Source organism: Mustela nigripes, chromosome 1, assembly GCF_022355385.1.
Source record: "Mustela nigripes isolate SB6536 chromosome 1, MUSNIG.SB6536, whole genome shotgun sequence".
NCBI lineage: Eukaryota > Metazoa > Chordata > Mammalia > Carnivora > Mustelidae > Mustela > Mustela nigripes.
In genome coordinates, this window is record NC_081557.1 from 37,682,879 (window position 1) to 37,699,619 (window position 16,741).

Here is a 16,741-nt window from a genome sequence, read left to right on the forward strand (position 1 = left end):
TAGTGGGTTAAAGCCTCTGTTTTCGGCTCAGGTCATGATCCCAGGGTCCTGGAATCGAGTCCCGCATCCTGCTTTCCTTCCTCTCTCTCTGCCTGCCTCTCTGCCTACTTGTGATCTCTGTCAAATAAATTAAAAAAAAAAAAAAAAAAAAGTTTATGGCCTAAAATGTAATCATAATAAAGGGGGGAAAAATACCCTAGGAGCGTCACACAATTGTATCAGAGACTCTATTAAACAGTACAATAATATAGAAGTTTATTAATTCATACAAGTAATTTCTCAGATCGATACAGTCCTTACATCGATAGCAAAATATCTTCTAACCCCCATAAGCCATCTGTAATCACTTGCTAAGAAAAAAATTCCATAACCACATAGGTCACACAGACTTGTTTTTGTGCCATTTGTATTCTTTTTTTTCTTTCAAACTGAGCAAAACAATGCAAACTTTTACTTTTCATACATTTCAAAATTCTACTTATAATAATAATGTTCCTCCCCACCCCAATCTATCTTATCACTAAAAAAGAATGAAATAAGGGATGAGAAAAAGATCCTTGATTGCTTTTTCATTTTCCTCTTTTTCCCTTGGAGTAAACCATCAAGTATTTCTGAAGTCAGATGGCAAACAAAAGACTCAATTTTTTCTTCACAGAAAAAAATAGGCTAAATAAGTAAACAACATTCAAATGTCGGTAACCAAATAGGTCCCCAATACAGCTTTAAGAGAGTTCCATTAACAGGGAAGTGTTAGAACCGGAAAGGTTCCTGAGAGGCACCCATTTAACAAATAAATTATAGCTTTAATTATTACTGTATAGAATAGACCTGGCAAAGGCAGAAAGCGTTAATCATTTTCCTCCTTTCATGAGTCTTATAAGGCTATAATGGACTGTAAATCACCCACCATATTAAATAATGCTTATTTAAAGTTCTCATAATATTAGATAGACATTTTTGTAGGAATGAAAAACTTAGTAAACAACTATTTCATTTCTTCTCCCCTCTTTTTCTAGCCACATAAGCCAGTTGCAGTGGAGGGCACAGATCTGGAAAATATTCCAAAGGCTGCCACAGTCCCAAGAACTAGAAAAAACTGCCACCCACTAATAAACTATTAAGGTAAATGTAAATACAGTGTGGTTCTAATTCTTTTTCATACAATCTTGGAGAACACCAGGTAACTTTATAAATACCTTACGGGGGAAAAAGGCCATTTTAAAAACCTATCAAAACTTTAAAAAATACTTAAAGGCAGGATCTCAAATTTCCTTCCATCAGGCCAGAAATCATCACAAAAAAATTCTGATCACAGTTACAAATAGAATGAGTGGAATGTTTAAGCTTAGGACAACCAAAAAGCCCATGTAACTTTTTCAATATAATCATTTACTCAAATATACTGTAAAAAGGAATGATGATAACACAGGAAGCAAAAATAAGCTCGCGAGTGAAATTTCCAGAAGCTCATGAAAACAATACCATCCCAGATTGCAGATTCAAAAGGAGAAACAGTCTAATGGGGTTAAGAGTGCTCTGGTCGTGCAAGGTGTTAACTATTTTCACTTCCCATATCACAAAGTTAGTCCACAGGAGGGGCTGGTGGATCTTGTCCATTATGAGGACTGGTTGGCTTGCCAGTTAGGTTGGATCCTCTTAGGTGAGTAGGTCTCAGTAGGAACCCGAGATCACTGCAATAACCATCCAGGCCATGAAGATCAAGATGATACTGATACCATTATCACCAGAGAGGCCTGGTAATTCCTGAAGACATTCTGTGTCTGTGCAGTAGGACTGGGACTGTCTCAACAGATTGATCAGCCTTCTCACTGCATGTTCATGAGAGGAAACACATTCCCAGGGATCGAATCCTCCTTCTGCCATGATTGCCCAGCTTGATTTAACTGGACTGTTTGAAGCCGTCCAGACAACAGACCAGGCGGAGAGGATGGGGGCCGGGAGCAAGGCTCGAAAGAAAGACCGTCTGGCACTTCTGGCGCTTCGGGCGCGCGGCCGCAGTGGCTCCTGGCCGCTGGCTTCCTCCCATCCTCGGTTTTGATTCCACTGACCCGGTCGCTCTAAGCCACGAGACCCGGATCTGCCACTGGCTCCCGCGGACGGAGGCGCAACAGATGCAGCGACTCAAGACCCCAGCGGCCCGCGGGCCAAAACTGCTCAGTCTCTTAAAAAAAAAAAAAGGCGGGGGGGGGGGGGAGTGTGAAAGACCTCCTAGAACCAATAATGATGCCTATCTTCTAGTCCAACATTTTGAAGATGCTATTTGCAAACCTCGTTAACAAGGTGGGTGTTACTGTCTCCATTTTACAGGTAAGGAAAAGATTAAGGGCAGTGGAGCTGGGAATTCTAACCCAGTGTGTCTAACTCCAAATCATTTGCCCTTCTATGGTGCAGCATTGTTCTTTACAACTTCTTACCCATTCCCTACATGTTTATATCCTATCTGGTCTCCTGAGTCACTTTGCCCATACTCTGTCCTTTCACAAATAGGTAAATTGAGACTAAGAAGTTAAGTGCCTTCGCAAGACTGTAATTATTTAATGGCTGTAAAATAGCCATCAAATGCCAACCAAACGCCAACCAAACATTTGCTGATGAGAGTGATGTACATTGCTTATGGCGGTGCCTTTTCACATGGTAAGCAGTCGACCTTAGCTATTTTTACCATTGTCCATCTATTCATTCATTCCTTTAACAAGTATTTATTAGGCATTTCATACAAATCAAGCACCTTGGAGTAAAAAAAATGAACAAGATCAGATCCTTTTTGAAGTTCACACTAGCTGTCCCATCTGGGAGCCACTAGATATATGTGGCTATGGAGCATTTCAAATGTGGCCAGTCTGGATTGCAATATGCTGTTAAGTTAAAAAAACATACAGGATTTTGAAGATTTAGTACCAAAAAATAAGCTAAAACATCTCAATAAATTTTATATCAGTTACATGTTGAAATGAAAGTATCTGGGATATACTGGGTATAATAAAAATATGCAAAGTGTCTTCTCTGGTCATTTTTTTTGTTCACACTTTACGTTTTAAAGATTTTATTCATTTATTTGTCAGAGAGTGTGCACAAGCAGGGGGACCGGCAGGCAGAGGCAGAGAGCAAAGCAGGCTCCCTGCTGAGCAAGGAGCCCAACACAGGATTCCATCCCAGGACCCTGGGATCATGACCTAAGCCAAAGGCAGACACTTAACCAACTGAGCTGCCCAGGCATCACTATTTTTACGCTTTTTAATGTGGCTACTAGAAAAGTTAAAATTACATGTGGTTTGTGTTAGGTTTTAACTGAACAGCGTTGGTCAAGATGACAAAAAAGATAAACACGATAAAATATAAATGCTATGAGAAGAGTCAACAAAATATTCTATGAGAGCACAGAGGAGAACCTGGCTTAGGGATTCAAAGGCAGCTTTACAGAGGAGGTAACATTTGGCTTGAATTCCAAAGGGTGAGTAAGGATTACTGCCAGATGAGTGTTTTCCAGGAAGAAGATGAGCATGCAGAATGTCGCATAAACAGGTCAGAGTAACCAACAAGTTGAAATATGATAAACAGCTTGACTTTTCTCAAGTGTGGGATTGAGGGTAGGAGTGCTTGATGAGAAGTAGTAGGAGATGCAGTCGGAAGATAGATTAAAGAAAGATTATGAAAAGCCTTGCATGCCATACACTACTGAAATTTCTTAAAAATATTTTACTTATTTGACACACACACAGAACACACAGGCAGGAGGAGTGGCAGGCAGAAGGAAGGTAGAAGCAGGTTTCCTGAAGAGCAGGGAGCCTGATGCAGGGCTTGATCCCAGGACCCTGTTGCCCCCACTATTGAAATTTTTGATGAAGACGACTGATAGGATTTTATTTGAGCGTAGAAAGAGAACTCTCATGGCCACATGGAAGTTGGCCCAAAGTAGGAAAAGCACTTGAAATAGGGAACATAGGAAATGAAAAATAGATTTTGGTGGTGATAATCTGAGCAATGGTAGTAGGAATTTCAAGTAGAGCAGGGTCGCAAAAGGTGGACAGGGCCATCTCAGAACTGATGAGACCTAATACGTCAGGGAAGCAAAGAAAATAGGGATCATGAGAGGCACCCGGTTGGGTTTGTTCATGGCTATAGAATGGCATTTCCTTCTGCTCATTCAACAAATAATTGAAATGCTACTTATGTGCCAGATAATAGGTAGTAGAGCTTAATGGGTTCCTGGTGACAATGTCTGAACTTTTGTGTGTGTTATGCCCCAATAATGGGTCCGTGATTAAAGGAGAGAGACTGATACAAAGCAAAGGTCAAACAAAGCTTTATTTCGCCCCAAGCATCAAGAATCTAACCAAACGTTCGGGGCTGCACCTCTTACAAGAGAGCGACCCCTCTCTGTTTCACAGACTAGGTTTTAAGAGCAAAGGCCATGCGGTCAGCAAAGGCCAATGAGATTGTTAACACACACAGGAAACTCCACAGTGATGCTAGGTGACCAATTGAGTTACAATTCACCCTAGTAGACATCTGAACCAGCCTATTACACCTTGATCGGGATTGGCACCAAAAAGGCTCCCAAAGGGCGGGGCCCATACTCCTTGGTTACCAGGGAGACAGTATGCATCCCCCCCCCCCCACACCCCACTGATGTCTCCACTTGTCCTGACCTACCTTTGTATCTGGGCTTTGTTACCTGAAGCTGGTTTCCAGGACTTGTCTCCAAGTAAATCCTCTGGGGGAAGGGGAACAAGAACAGTTTCTAAATAGGTCCTTACATGCCCCCCTTTTCTTTGGAGACTAGTCAAATCAAAACTTTTTAGCTAGTTCTATACCCTCCTTTTAAGAGCTGCTTGACTGTTTTAATGACTCCAGTGTGATTTACCCAAAAGCAGTATTTCTCTACTAAGGTTATGCAGAGCCCCCCTCCTCCTTTTATCAGAAACAGTAGGTTAAGCCCCCCTTTTTTATTCATAATTGCTTATACCTCCCGCCTATATCTTAACAACAGGGCCAACAATGAATTTAATGAACTCATTGGTTTTTCTGAGTCTTAGTTTTAGTCCATGATTGGCAGGGTCCATTGGCAGTGGCATCCACCTCGGGGCAGTGTTCTCGTTTGACGTGACCCACATGAATCCAGGTCCTGACGTCATCTACTTTTATTGCATGGGGGTGTGGTCAGGATGACAGTAAACGGTCCCTTCCAGAGGTCCCTTCCAGCGAGGCTCCAAGCCTCCCGCTTGGCAGCAGCGCATCCAAACTAAGTCCCTGTTGGTGAGGATGTGGCTCCACCTCCGATTCTGTCCCAGTGTGGGCAGTCCAGATCCCTGTATGGGCTCTTTTGAGACAGAGTGTAATGCCTGCAGTGACTGGAGTACAGACTGAGCAGTCATTTCTGCTATAGCAACCTCTTTCTCTTTTCCCTCTTCCCATTCTAGTTCTTTCCGCATTTACCGCCTGACATTGAACACATCTATCAACCATGATCTTGAGCCATATGCCCTAATTTAGAAACCTATAACTGCTTGCCCATAAGCTCTTTAAACTTGCGTGTCCCCAAATGCGTGCCCTGATGTATTTGGCTTACTAATTTTCTTCTAGTCTTAGTCCCATCTACTTTATAGTCTAATTTAGTCCATCTACCATAGTGAGTCCTCCCTTAGTCAGTTCATAGAGGTCGCGCCATCTCCACCAACCACGGTATCCACAGCCCAACGTCCCAAGAAACTCCCTCATGGAGACCAAAGCCTAAGTAAGTGGTGTGGCTCTTACAAAGCTGTGTTTTCATTGCTGACACCCAATACCTTTTACCTGCAGAATCTGTAAGAGAGCTCTCATCCCCTGCAAGCAAGACCCATAGTCCTCAGCAGCTATTTCTACTATTCCCACTAACTCAAGTCAGATTCTTCTTTTCAAATTCCTCAATTTTCTGAAGTTTCTCCCTTATAGCTGGGGCTGACTAACTGGCAAAGGCAAGATCGCGTACACGAATTATCATCCAACTTCTCTGAAGTTTACCTTAAGTTGTCTAGCTCAGGTAAGCAAACATTTATTAACAATCTAATCTAGAACTTAACACCCATAAAGCCATGTTATTAAAATATAATTTTTCTCTCTAAAATAACCATTTCCAGAGATAGCCAAATCAGGACTAACTCGTTTGAAAAACAAGTCCAGTTTTAACAAACTTGGCCTAATTGTTTACATAAGCTCAGCAAGAACAGTAAGTAATCACATAGATCTTTCAGAATCTGCTTTGCTGGAACTTTTTATGAAGAATCTCTAGGTTGAACTTTTAGTAGCCTCTCCGGGCCAGAAGCCAAGCCATGACGTACTTGCCATCAGACATGCCTGCAATACCTGTCAACTTGAGCAAACACCTGAGGTACCCAAGGTATCTTGAGGGCCCTGCTCCTACCAGGGAGTGACCTTTACTCACCTGGTGAGGCTGCTGGGAACTCTCTAAGGAAGGTATCAGGCCAACAGTTCCAAAGGGCTTTACAGCTCCAGGTTTTACAAAGTTAACCTTAGTTCCTTTAAGCTGGCCATATCTGAGTCTTTTCAAATAGGACGTTCCAGTCAAAGCCTTGGTAAAATAACCAGTGTCCAAAGCTGTCCTGTTACTAGAACAGATTCTTACTGAACTTATGCAAATGACTGACTGCCAAGGAGGAACTTATTGAGCCCTTTTGTTTTCAGAGGGTTCAGATAGAGAAAAGTTGAATGCCTTGATTCATTTACAAATGAACACGTTTACATCTCTTTAAGTTACAGGTAACTTAAGAAAAAGTTTTCCTGGGCGCCTGGGTGGCTCAGTGGGTTAAGCCGCTGCCTTTGGCTCAGGTCGTGATCTCAGGGTCCTGGGATCGAGTCCCGCATCAGGCTCCCTGCTGGGAGCCTGCTTCCTCCTCTCTCTCTCTCTGCTTGCCTCTCTGCCTACTTGTGATCTCTGTCAAATAAATAAATAAAATCTTTAAAAAAAAAAAAAAAGAAAAAGTTTTCCTGGTCTAGAGGAGCAAACATTACAGAACTAGTAAGGTTTCTAAAACATGAAGAGACACAACATTACCACCTTTCAGTTTATCTAGTCCATGTTACTAATTCTGGTTTAGTCTGAATGAAGCCCTTACTTCAGTAAATCTTTAACCCTTTCGGTTCCCAGGATTTTAACATATCAAAGACCTGTGTTTGTCCCGAGAGTCTTCAAGTATGAATTTCCTTTAAGGCGGGACTCATCTTACAAGAGAACTAAAACAATTACAAATTAAAAAACTCAGAACAGATATAGTTAAATATCAAGTGATGACCCTTATCAAAACATTAAAATTTTAGGAAATGTATAGAACCTTTAGAATAATTAAAGCATTTACCCAAATGCAACCCAAGGTTTATCAATAACTTAGCATATCAAGGAAGCCTTCTGAGCCAAAGAGATCTCATTTACAACTCTGGGCAGGCAAAGGGAAAACCATTTACGTTTCAATTAACTGAAGAAAACTTTGCCTTTTTAAGCAGAGAGAAAACCAGCTTTTCTATGCCAGTGTCTTTCCTTTTTTTTTTTTTTTTTTTTTTTTTAAGTGCGCATCCTTAAGATCTGAGTTTTCTGGGTTTCCCTTCCATTATGAATGTTGCTGCAGACAAAGGGAGGGGGATTTTTCAGATGCTGTCCTGCTCGCATCCCTCTCGGGAACTTAGGAGTGTCTTAGCTAAGGTCTGTCTGTGGAAACCCCGGACCAGGCTACTCCGTGGAGTAGATGACCGTTATGCCGTATGACGCCCCGCAAGACTCAGGGTGCAGCCCACTCAGACTCCGTAGCCGAAGTGGTGGAGCCACACACATTTACACAGTCAGGCACTCTTTAGATTGAAACAGGTTGGATACCTTCCCCCACCAGGTCTCCCCATCCATTCTGTAGGAATGGATCTAGGTCAAACGGTGGCCCCAGGCCTGTTTTCCTTTCTTACTCAAATAGGTTCAGGCATCTGGTATTTTTCTCTCTTTTTTACCTATTTCCTACTTTTCTACAGAGTTGTTTCCCTTATCAGTCTTAATTACACTTAGCAGAATTTTGTACTCTTAGAAATACCTTAACCTCTACTGAAGATTAAATATAAACCAATTGTTAACTGTTACAACAGAATTCCTTAAATGGCAAATTTATCAATTAGTTAAAGAACAAAACATGCTTACCAACAGATTTCAAAAGCACAAACCTAGTTCCAGCAACCGGCGCTCTAGCATTTTATAACATTTGGTTGAAGTTTCAGGTTAGCAAAGACTTTGAAAGCTACTTTAACAATTACCCATTGAAACTCTGAGACAGACAACCATCAGTTTAGTCATCTTTTTGCTATAAGATTTCAACACAGATTTTAACACAGATTTTTTGACCTTAAGTAAAAACTCTGAAGTTTCACATTTACTACTGTTAACTCAAAAGACATGTTTATCCTAATTAACTCAACAAACTTAACTTAGTTCAAATCCCGATTTACATTCCACCTGGGCCCACTCCACTTCGATCGTTTACCTGAGACCCGGGTGGGAAGATCCGGAGTGGGGGTGTTAGGTCCAGGGGCGCTCCTGTTTCCCCGACAGTGAAGAACAGAACAAAGTACCACCAGAAGGCAGAGAAAGGGTTCACAGACTAGGGCTTATCAGCTCCGAGAGGAGCACACAAAATGCTTTCCCGCCAGCAAGGGGGAGGGGCTAGGCAGTCTCCGTCGGGCCAGAGAGGGCAAGGAATGTCCCTGAAACAAAGTTGTTTCAGCAGCTGCTTGGGAACATTCTTTAAATTCTCTGTCTCGAGTTAGACTAACCCCAGTTGGCTCCAGTTATAGCCATTTGAAAGAGTTCCCTTACTCTGTTTGCCCCATTCCTTCTAACACAACAAACAGCACAGCAGACAACAAAAAGACAAGACAAAGAGAACCGCAGGCCCAGCAGATCTTACCCAGAACCTGCCACCGGTGGGGACTTTTTGATCTTCTGGACGTCCAGGGGACTCGAACCCCCTGGCCATCTACCAGTGGAGGGAAGGGGCATCCCCGCATCCTCTCCAGCCCTGGGGAGCATGGCCGCGTTTGGCTTCACCCCGGTGGGCTATACCTGGAGCTCCACCCAGACAGACCAACCGATCTCACAGAGCACCTGGAGATCGGCGGATCCCACAGAGTAAAATCTGTGAGATCTTACCTTGAGGCTTTTCCCAGAAATTCAGATGCTGGCTCAGTTCTCGTCATTTAATCCCGGACAGAGCCCCCATATGTTATGCCCCTATAATGGGTCCGTGATTAAAGGAGCGAGACTGATACAAAGCGAAGGTCAATCAAAGCTTTATTTCGCGCCAAGCATCAAGAATCTAACCAAACCTTAGAAGCCGCACCTCTTACAAGAGAGAGAGCGGCCCCTGTTCCACAGACTAGCTTTTAAGAGCAAACGCCGTGCGGTCAGGCCTGGCCATGCACAGGTGGCCAATGAGATTATAACATCCACAGGAAACTCCAAGGTGTTGCAGGTGACCAATTGAGTTACAATTCACCCTAGTAGACATCTGAACCAGCCTATTACACCTTGATCGGGATTGGCGCCAAAAAGGCTCCCAAAGGGTGGGGCCCATACTCCTTGGTAACTAGGGAGATAGTATGCATCCCCACCCCCACCCCCCCACTGATTGATGTCTCCACTTGTCCTGACCCACCTTTGTATCTGGGCTTTGTTACCTGAAGCTGGTTTCCGGGACTTGTCTTCAAGTAAATCCCCTTGGGGAAGGGGAGCAGGGACAGTTTCTATATAGGTCCTTACAATGTGATTATGTTTAAAACATTTGCTAGGGATCAGAAAAGAATAACTTACTAAACTCGCATATGTGTATTGCCGCACTAATGAATTTTATTTCTCTGGAACTATATCTTATTCTCAGTGACCTTAAAACAGTCGGAAGTCTTATGCTAAAGTGAGAGTAAGGGTTTTCTCATCTAGCCAGTTAGAGCAGGAATCTGATCCCTGAAGGGAGAGGCCAGCTCACTGAGTGACAGGTATGAAGTCTGATAATAATAAAGTTTAGGAAAGGATGTGAAGAAACAGGAACTCTTTCATCAGCTGCTCATAAATTAGTACATTGCATTTTGAAAAGCAATTGGCAGTTATAATCAAATTGAAAATATATATTTCATAGAACTCAGCCTTTGGATTTCTGTGTTCCTGCACAGTGCTTTATAAAGCAAATTAGAGCACCCTAGGCGAGCTTCTAATTACATGTATTTTTTAATGTATTTATACAGAAATGAAAAAGAAATTGAGCTTTACTCATTTTGATTTAGTATAAGGATTGAAGCTGGCGCCTTCATTTAGTGTGTATATCAGATGTCATATGTATGCTGACAACTCCCAAATTTAAACATTCAGGCTCATCTTCTCCCCTGAACTTTGTCTACTGAGTGTCTTTGGGTGGAAATATATGATTATATTGAAAGGATGCAAAGAGTATGAATTTTGCAAATAACAAAATTCAAGCCAATATTCTCTCACTACTATGGGTACAGCACAGAAATGAGGACCGAATGGAAAGGGAAAGGAGTTGAGGCCTTGAAACTCTCACTAGGATCAGCTTCCAGAGAAGAGGAGAACAAGGAGAGGTTAACTGCTCATCCACAGTGTAAAGGGAAGGAACTATCCCACTCTCTACCTGATCCTGGGAAAGAATACACACAGTGAGCCATTTCTAAATCCAGGATCATCTGTAGTAATAAGACAAAAATTCTGTCAGTCAAAAATTACCATTCCCAGGATGCCTGGGTAGTGCAGTCGATTAAGCACCGACTCTTGGTTTCAGCTTAGGTCGTGATCTTGGGGTTGTAAGGTCAAGTCCTGAGATGGGTTCTCCACTTAGCATGGAGTCTCCTTAAGGCACTCTCTCCCTTTCCTTCTTACTGCCTCGCCCCCACCCTGCACACACTCTCTCTCAAATAAGTAAAATTTTAGGGACACCTGGGTAGCTTTTTTTTTTTTAAGATTTTACTTATTTTTTTGACAGAGACAAAGTGAGAGAGGGAACACTGGGAGTGGGAGAGGGAGAAGTAGGCTCCCTGCTGAGCAAGGAGCCCAATGGGGGACTCAATCCCAGGCTTCTGGGATCATGACCTGAGAGGAAGGCAGACACTTAAGGACTAAGCCACCCAGGTGCCGCATCTGGGTGGCTTAATCAGTTAAGTATCTGATTCTTTTTTTTTTTTTTTTTTAAAGATTTTATTTATTTATTTGACAGAGAGAAATCACAAGTACACTGAGAGGCAGGCAGAGAGAGAGAGAGAAGGAAGCAGGCTCCCTGCTGAGCAGAGAGCCCGATGCGGGACTCGATCCCAGGACCCTGAGATCATGACCTGAGCCGAAGGCAGCAGCTTAACCCACTGAGCCACCCAGGCGCCCGAGCATCTGATTCTTGATTTTGTCTCAGTTCATGATCCCAGGGTCATGATCTCAGGGTCATGATCTCAAGGTTGTAAGACGGAGCCTGCATCAGGCTTGCACTCAGGGCAGAGTCTGCTTGAGATTCTCTCTCCCTCTCCCTCTGCCTTTACACTGATCCCTTACGATTTCTCTCTCTCTCTCAAATAAATAAAATCTTTTGAAAAAAAGCTACCCTCCCCATTTCTTTAAAGTCGAGTGTATAACAAATACACAGTGAATTTCCATAGACATGTCCAGTTCCCTTCTTACTATGAGAAATGATTAAAACTCTTATTTAGTAATTTTGTTTAAAAGATTTGTTTATTTATTTGACAGACAGGGATCACAAGTAGGCAGAGAGGCAGGCAGAGAGAGGGAGAAGCAGGCTTCCCACTGAGCAGAGAGCCCAATGCGGGGTTCCATCCCAGGACCCTGGGATCATGACCTGAGCCAAAGGCAGAGGCTTTAACCCACTGAGCCACCCAGGCGCCCCACTTACTTAGTTTTTAGTTACTATTGCTTGTTTTGATCCCGTTCTGATTCCTCTTGTTTTTGCATTTGCTAAAACCTGTAGATTTTCTTTGCAGTGTCTCATGATGTTCTTATTTTATGTCCATCTGCACTTGGGTGTTCTATTGGTACCGTAACAAATAATGACAAACTTAGTGGCATTAATAATAAATAAACACACATTTATTATTTTATAGTTCTGGAGATTAAGTCTAAAGTGGGTGTCACAAGAACTATGATACTTCTGAAGGCTCTGGGGGAGAATCTATTTCCTTGCCTTTTCTGGTTTTGAGAGGCCACCTGCTTTCATTGGTCCCAGCAAAAAGTTTAGAGGGAAGGGGGAATGTTTAAGAAGAAACATCCATGACTATTTAAAATACTATGCATATTCAGTACTAAGGAACAATAAAAATGTTCATGATACTCTGCACCTAAAGAAAACTTAGTAAGAGGGATGCCTGGGTGGCTCAGCTGGTTAAGTGTCTACCTTAGGCCCAGGTCACGATCCCAGAGTCCTGGGATCGAGCCCCATGTCAGGCTCCCTACCTGAAGAGCTTGCTTCTCCTTCTCTCTCTGCCTGCTGCTCCCCGTGCTTGTGCTCTCTCTCTTTCTCTGTCAAATGAATGAACAAGATCTTTAAAAAGAAAATAAAAGAAGAAAAAAGACAGAAAAGAAAAAATTTAATAAGAAAATTAACTTAATAAAACAAGAGCTTGAACACCAGATTAAATGACAATAGGAGATGGAAAAGAAGATTGCAGAGTTAAGAAAGCAACTCAAGGGCTGAAATAACACCAACTTTCATCTAACAAATTAATATGAAATAGCAAGAAACCGAACAGACACACAAAAATGAGATTTATAACACAAAAGAATGCCTAATTAATCACTACAATGTTAGAGGAAAAGAAAACAAATGTTAAAGCGGTTAGAGCGAGGTTAGTCATTGTATAGGATATTGTCCACCAGAAGACTAATTTATATTCCTAAAACAGTGAGCCTAAAAATGCAGCAGGAAAAAAAAAAAAAAGATTTAAAGAAAATGAATCTGCAAATTAAAGGGCCATCTTGTTTTTGAAAAAGTGATATGAGTAATTGACCTGAGATGAAACTTGTCAAATTAAGTTCAATTTCAAGGATTAGAGAATGTTCTTTAGGCCTCCACACAGAAAAAGAAGATCACCTGTAACAGGGTAAAATTGAATTGTGCTCTCATTCCTTCACAGCAATATTCAATGCTAGATGATAGAACCCTATCTAGAAAATTGAAATAAAAAAAAAATACTACACAGTAAAGTTGTTTGCATATAAGGAAGCACATTTATATTCTTAAGCATAAAACAACTTAGGAAGCACAGTACCCAGGAATCCTAGAACAAAATGACTTTCAATACAATTCATATATCCATTAAATTTTAGCAAAGGTAACATAAAGAGACTGGAGGTAAACAATGAGTATATTTAAATACAGAATTAAATGGCTGTGATATCTAACATAATCTAAAATGGTGTTCACAAAATATCCTAATGATTATTTCTAGGTGATAGGATTTTATTTTTTTACCTTATTAATGTTGCTTTGTTTCTTAAATGCTTTTCAAAGAATGTGCTATATTTCCATTTTAGAAACATGATAATCACTAGTCCAAAATAAATTTGTGATATAGCTTAAGTAAATTATTTCTAAAAAAAATTTATGTGTAGGTAAACTTCATCTGGGACTAAACTTGTTGGCTTGATTTTTGTCTTTTAAATATTTATTACTTTATCCATTAGAGTCCATCTTTGTACATATTATCTTATATTATCATCACAGAAAGGTAGAATTATTTAGCACAAAGAAGTCTTTCATTTTCTTGGCCTTCGTTGTATCACTAGGGTTTTTCCAAACTCTTTGAAGAAATAGAAGAGGAAGGAACACTTCCCCACTCACTCTATGAGACCAATATTGCTCTAATACCAAAACCAAACACATCACAAGGGGGAAAAAAAAAAAAGAACAGACTAATAGCCCATGGATATAGTCACAAAAATCCTCAGTAAAATATTAACTACATATTTGTGCATTTGCAAGCAAATCCAGTAGCATATAAAGAGGATTATATACCATGAGCAAGTGGACTTATCTCAAAAATTCAAGGTTGGTTTAACATATAAAAATCCATGTGAGGGACGCCTGGGTGGCTCAGTTGGTTGAGCAGCTGCCTTTGGCGCAGGTCATGATCCCAGCGTTCTGGGATCGAGTCCCACATCGGGCTCCTTGCTCGGCAGGGAGTCTGCTTCTCCCTCTGCGTCTGCCTGTGTTCACTCTCTCTCCCTCTCTCTGACAAATAAATAAAATCTTTAAAAAAAAAAAAATCCATGTGATATAACACATTAATAGAATAAAGTTAAAGAAGATATGATCATTTCTATATTTCTGATAACACATTCAACAAACTAAGAATAGAAGGAAATTTTCTCAATTCGATAAGACCAAGATTGTACTTAATAGTGAAAGACTTAAAGCTTTCTCCTGAGATTAGGAACAAGACAAAGCTGTTTGCTCTTGCCACTTCTACTCAACATTGTGCTGGAGAGTCTATCTAGTCAGGGCAATTAAGCAAAAAAATAAAAATTAAAAAAGGCATCCAGATTGGAAAGGAAGAAGTAATACTACTTATATTTTCAGGGAACATAATCCTATATATAGAAAATCCTAAGGAATCCATTAAAACTAATAAATGAATTAGTTCACTAAAGTTACATAATATTTGATCAATGCACAAATATCAAATCTACTCTATACATCAGTATAGTCAGAAAATAAAATAAAATTAAGGAAAAATTTGTTTACAATAGCATTCTATTACTTAGAAATAACTTGTTAATTATTAAATTTTTGAAAGAACCTAGAGAAGACTTGATAAATGCAAAGATGTGTTCACAGATTGGAAAATTTAATATTGTTAAGATGACAGTACTCCTCAAATTGATCTACAGATTCAATGCAATCCCTATCAAAATCCCAGCAGCTTTTCTTTTGTAGAACTTGACAACTTAACCTATAATTCGCATGGAATAGCACGTGAATGGCAAGAGACCCAGAACAGCAAAATCAACTTTGAAAAAGGCCAAAGTTGGAGGACAAACACTACAAATCTGGCATAAAGGTAGCAATATGTGTTAATGAAATTGAATTGAGAGTCCAAAAGTAAACCATTATATTTAGTCATTTGATTTTTAAAATTTTTATTTATTTTTTTAATTTAAGTGTTCCAGAATTCACTGTTTATGCACCACACCCAGTGCTCTACACAGTATGTGCCCTCCACCATATCCACCAGGCTCACCCAACCTCCCACACCCCTCCTCTCCAAAACTCTCAGTTAGTTCCTCAGAGTCCACAGTCTTTCATGGTTTTTCTCCTCCTCCAATTTCCCCCAACTCCCTTCTCCTCTCCACCTCCCCATGTCCTCCGTGTTATTTGATTTTTAACAAGGCTACCAAAACAAGGCAATGAAGAAAAAATAATCTTTTTTACAAATGATGCTGGGACAACTAAATATCTTCATGAAAAAGAGTGAATTTTGACCTCCACCTCTCACCACATACAAAATTTAATTCAAAATGGATCAAAGACATAAATGTAAAAGCTGAAAATACATAAAGAAGACTTTCAACTGAACAAAAAACAGATAATCCAATTAGATGCAGGCAAATGATTTGAACAGACATTTCTTCTGAGAAGTTACACAAATGGCCAGTAAGCACATGAAAAGAATTTCAACATCATCATCCATTAGGGAAATGCAGCAATGACAATGAGATACCATTTCACACTCACTAGAATGGTTAAAATAAAAATAATGGACAAGTGTTGAGAATGTGGAATGGAACCCTCATATTTTGCAGATGGTACAGCCACTCTGGAAAACACTGTGTCAGTTTCTCAAAATGTTATCCATAGAATTACTGTTTGACCCAGTAATTATATGCCTTAGATACAGAATGGAATTGAAAATATGCTGATGCAAAAATTTGTACATGATTTTTTCTTTCCTTTTCTTTTCTTTTCTTTTCTTTTAGGTAGGTTCCACACCCATTGTGGGGCTTGAACTCACAACCCTGAGATCTAGAGTAGCACATCTACCAGCTGAGCCAGACAGGTGTCCCGGTACATGATTTGTATAGCAGCAATATTCATAAGTCAAAAAGTGGAAACAGTGCAAATATCTATCAATTATGAATGGACAAACTGTGATGTATCCATATGATGATACATTATTTAACCATAAAAAGAAACAGGTATTGATACCTGTTACAACATGGATGAACCTCAAAAAGATATATACTAAGTGAAAGAAGCCAGGCGCACCATGTCACATATTCTATGGTCCCATTTGTATGAAATGTCTAGAATAAGCAAATTCATAGAGATAGAAAGTTAGATTAGTAAATACCAAGGGTTGAGACCAGGGGATAATGAAAAGTAACTGGTGAAAATATTCTGGAATTATATAATAGTGATAGTTGCACAAGTTTGTGAATATAAAACAACCACAGAACTATATTCCTTGAAAGGGTGACTTTTTTTTTTTTTTTTAAGATTTTATTTATTTATTTGACACAGAGAGACAGCTAGAGAAGAAACACAAGCAGGGGGAGTGGGAGAGGGAGAAGCAGGCTGTCTGCTGAGCAGGCAGTCTAATGCGGGGCTTGATCCCAGGACCCTGGGATCATGACCTGAACCAAAGGCAGACGAGAAGGCAGATGCTTAACGCCTAAGCCACCCAGGTG

The 16,741-nt window shown here is 40.5% G+C and overlaps 1 pseudogene; it reads right to left on the reverse strand.

Moving 5' to 3' along the window:
* Positions 1-236: 236 nt before the first annotated feature.
* On the reverse strand, positions 237-8,651 carry LOC132010888 (small integral membrane protein 14-like; annotated as a pseudogene).
* Between the last annotated feature and the right edge of the window lie 8,090 nt (positions 8,652-16,741).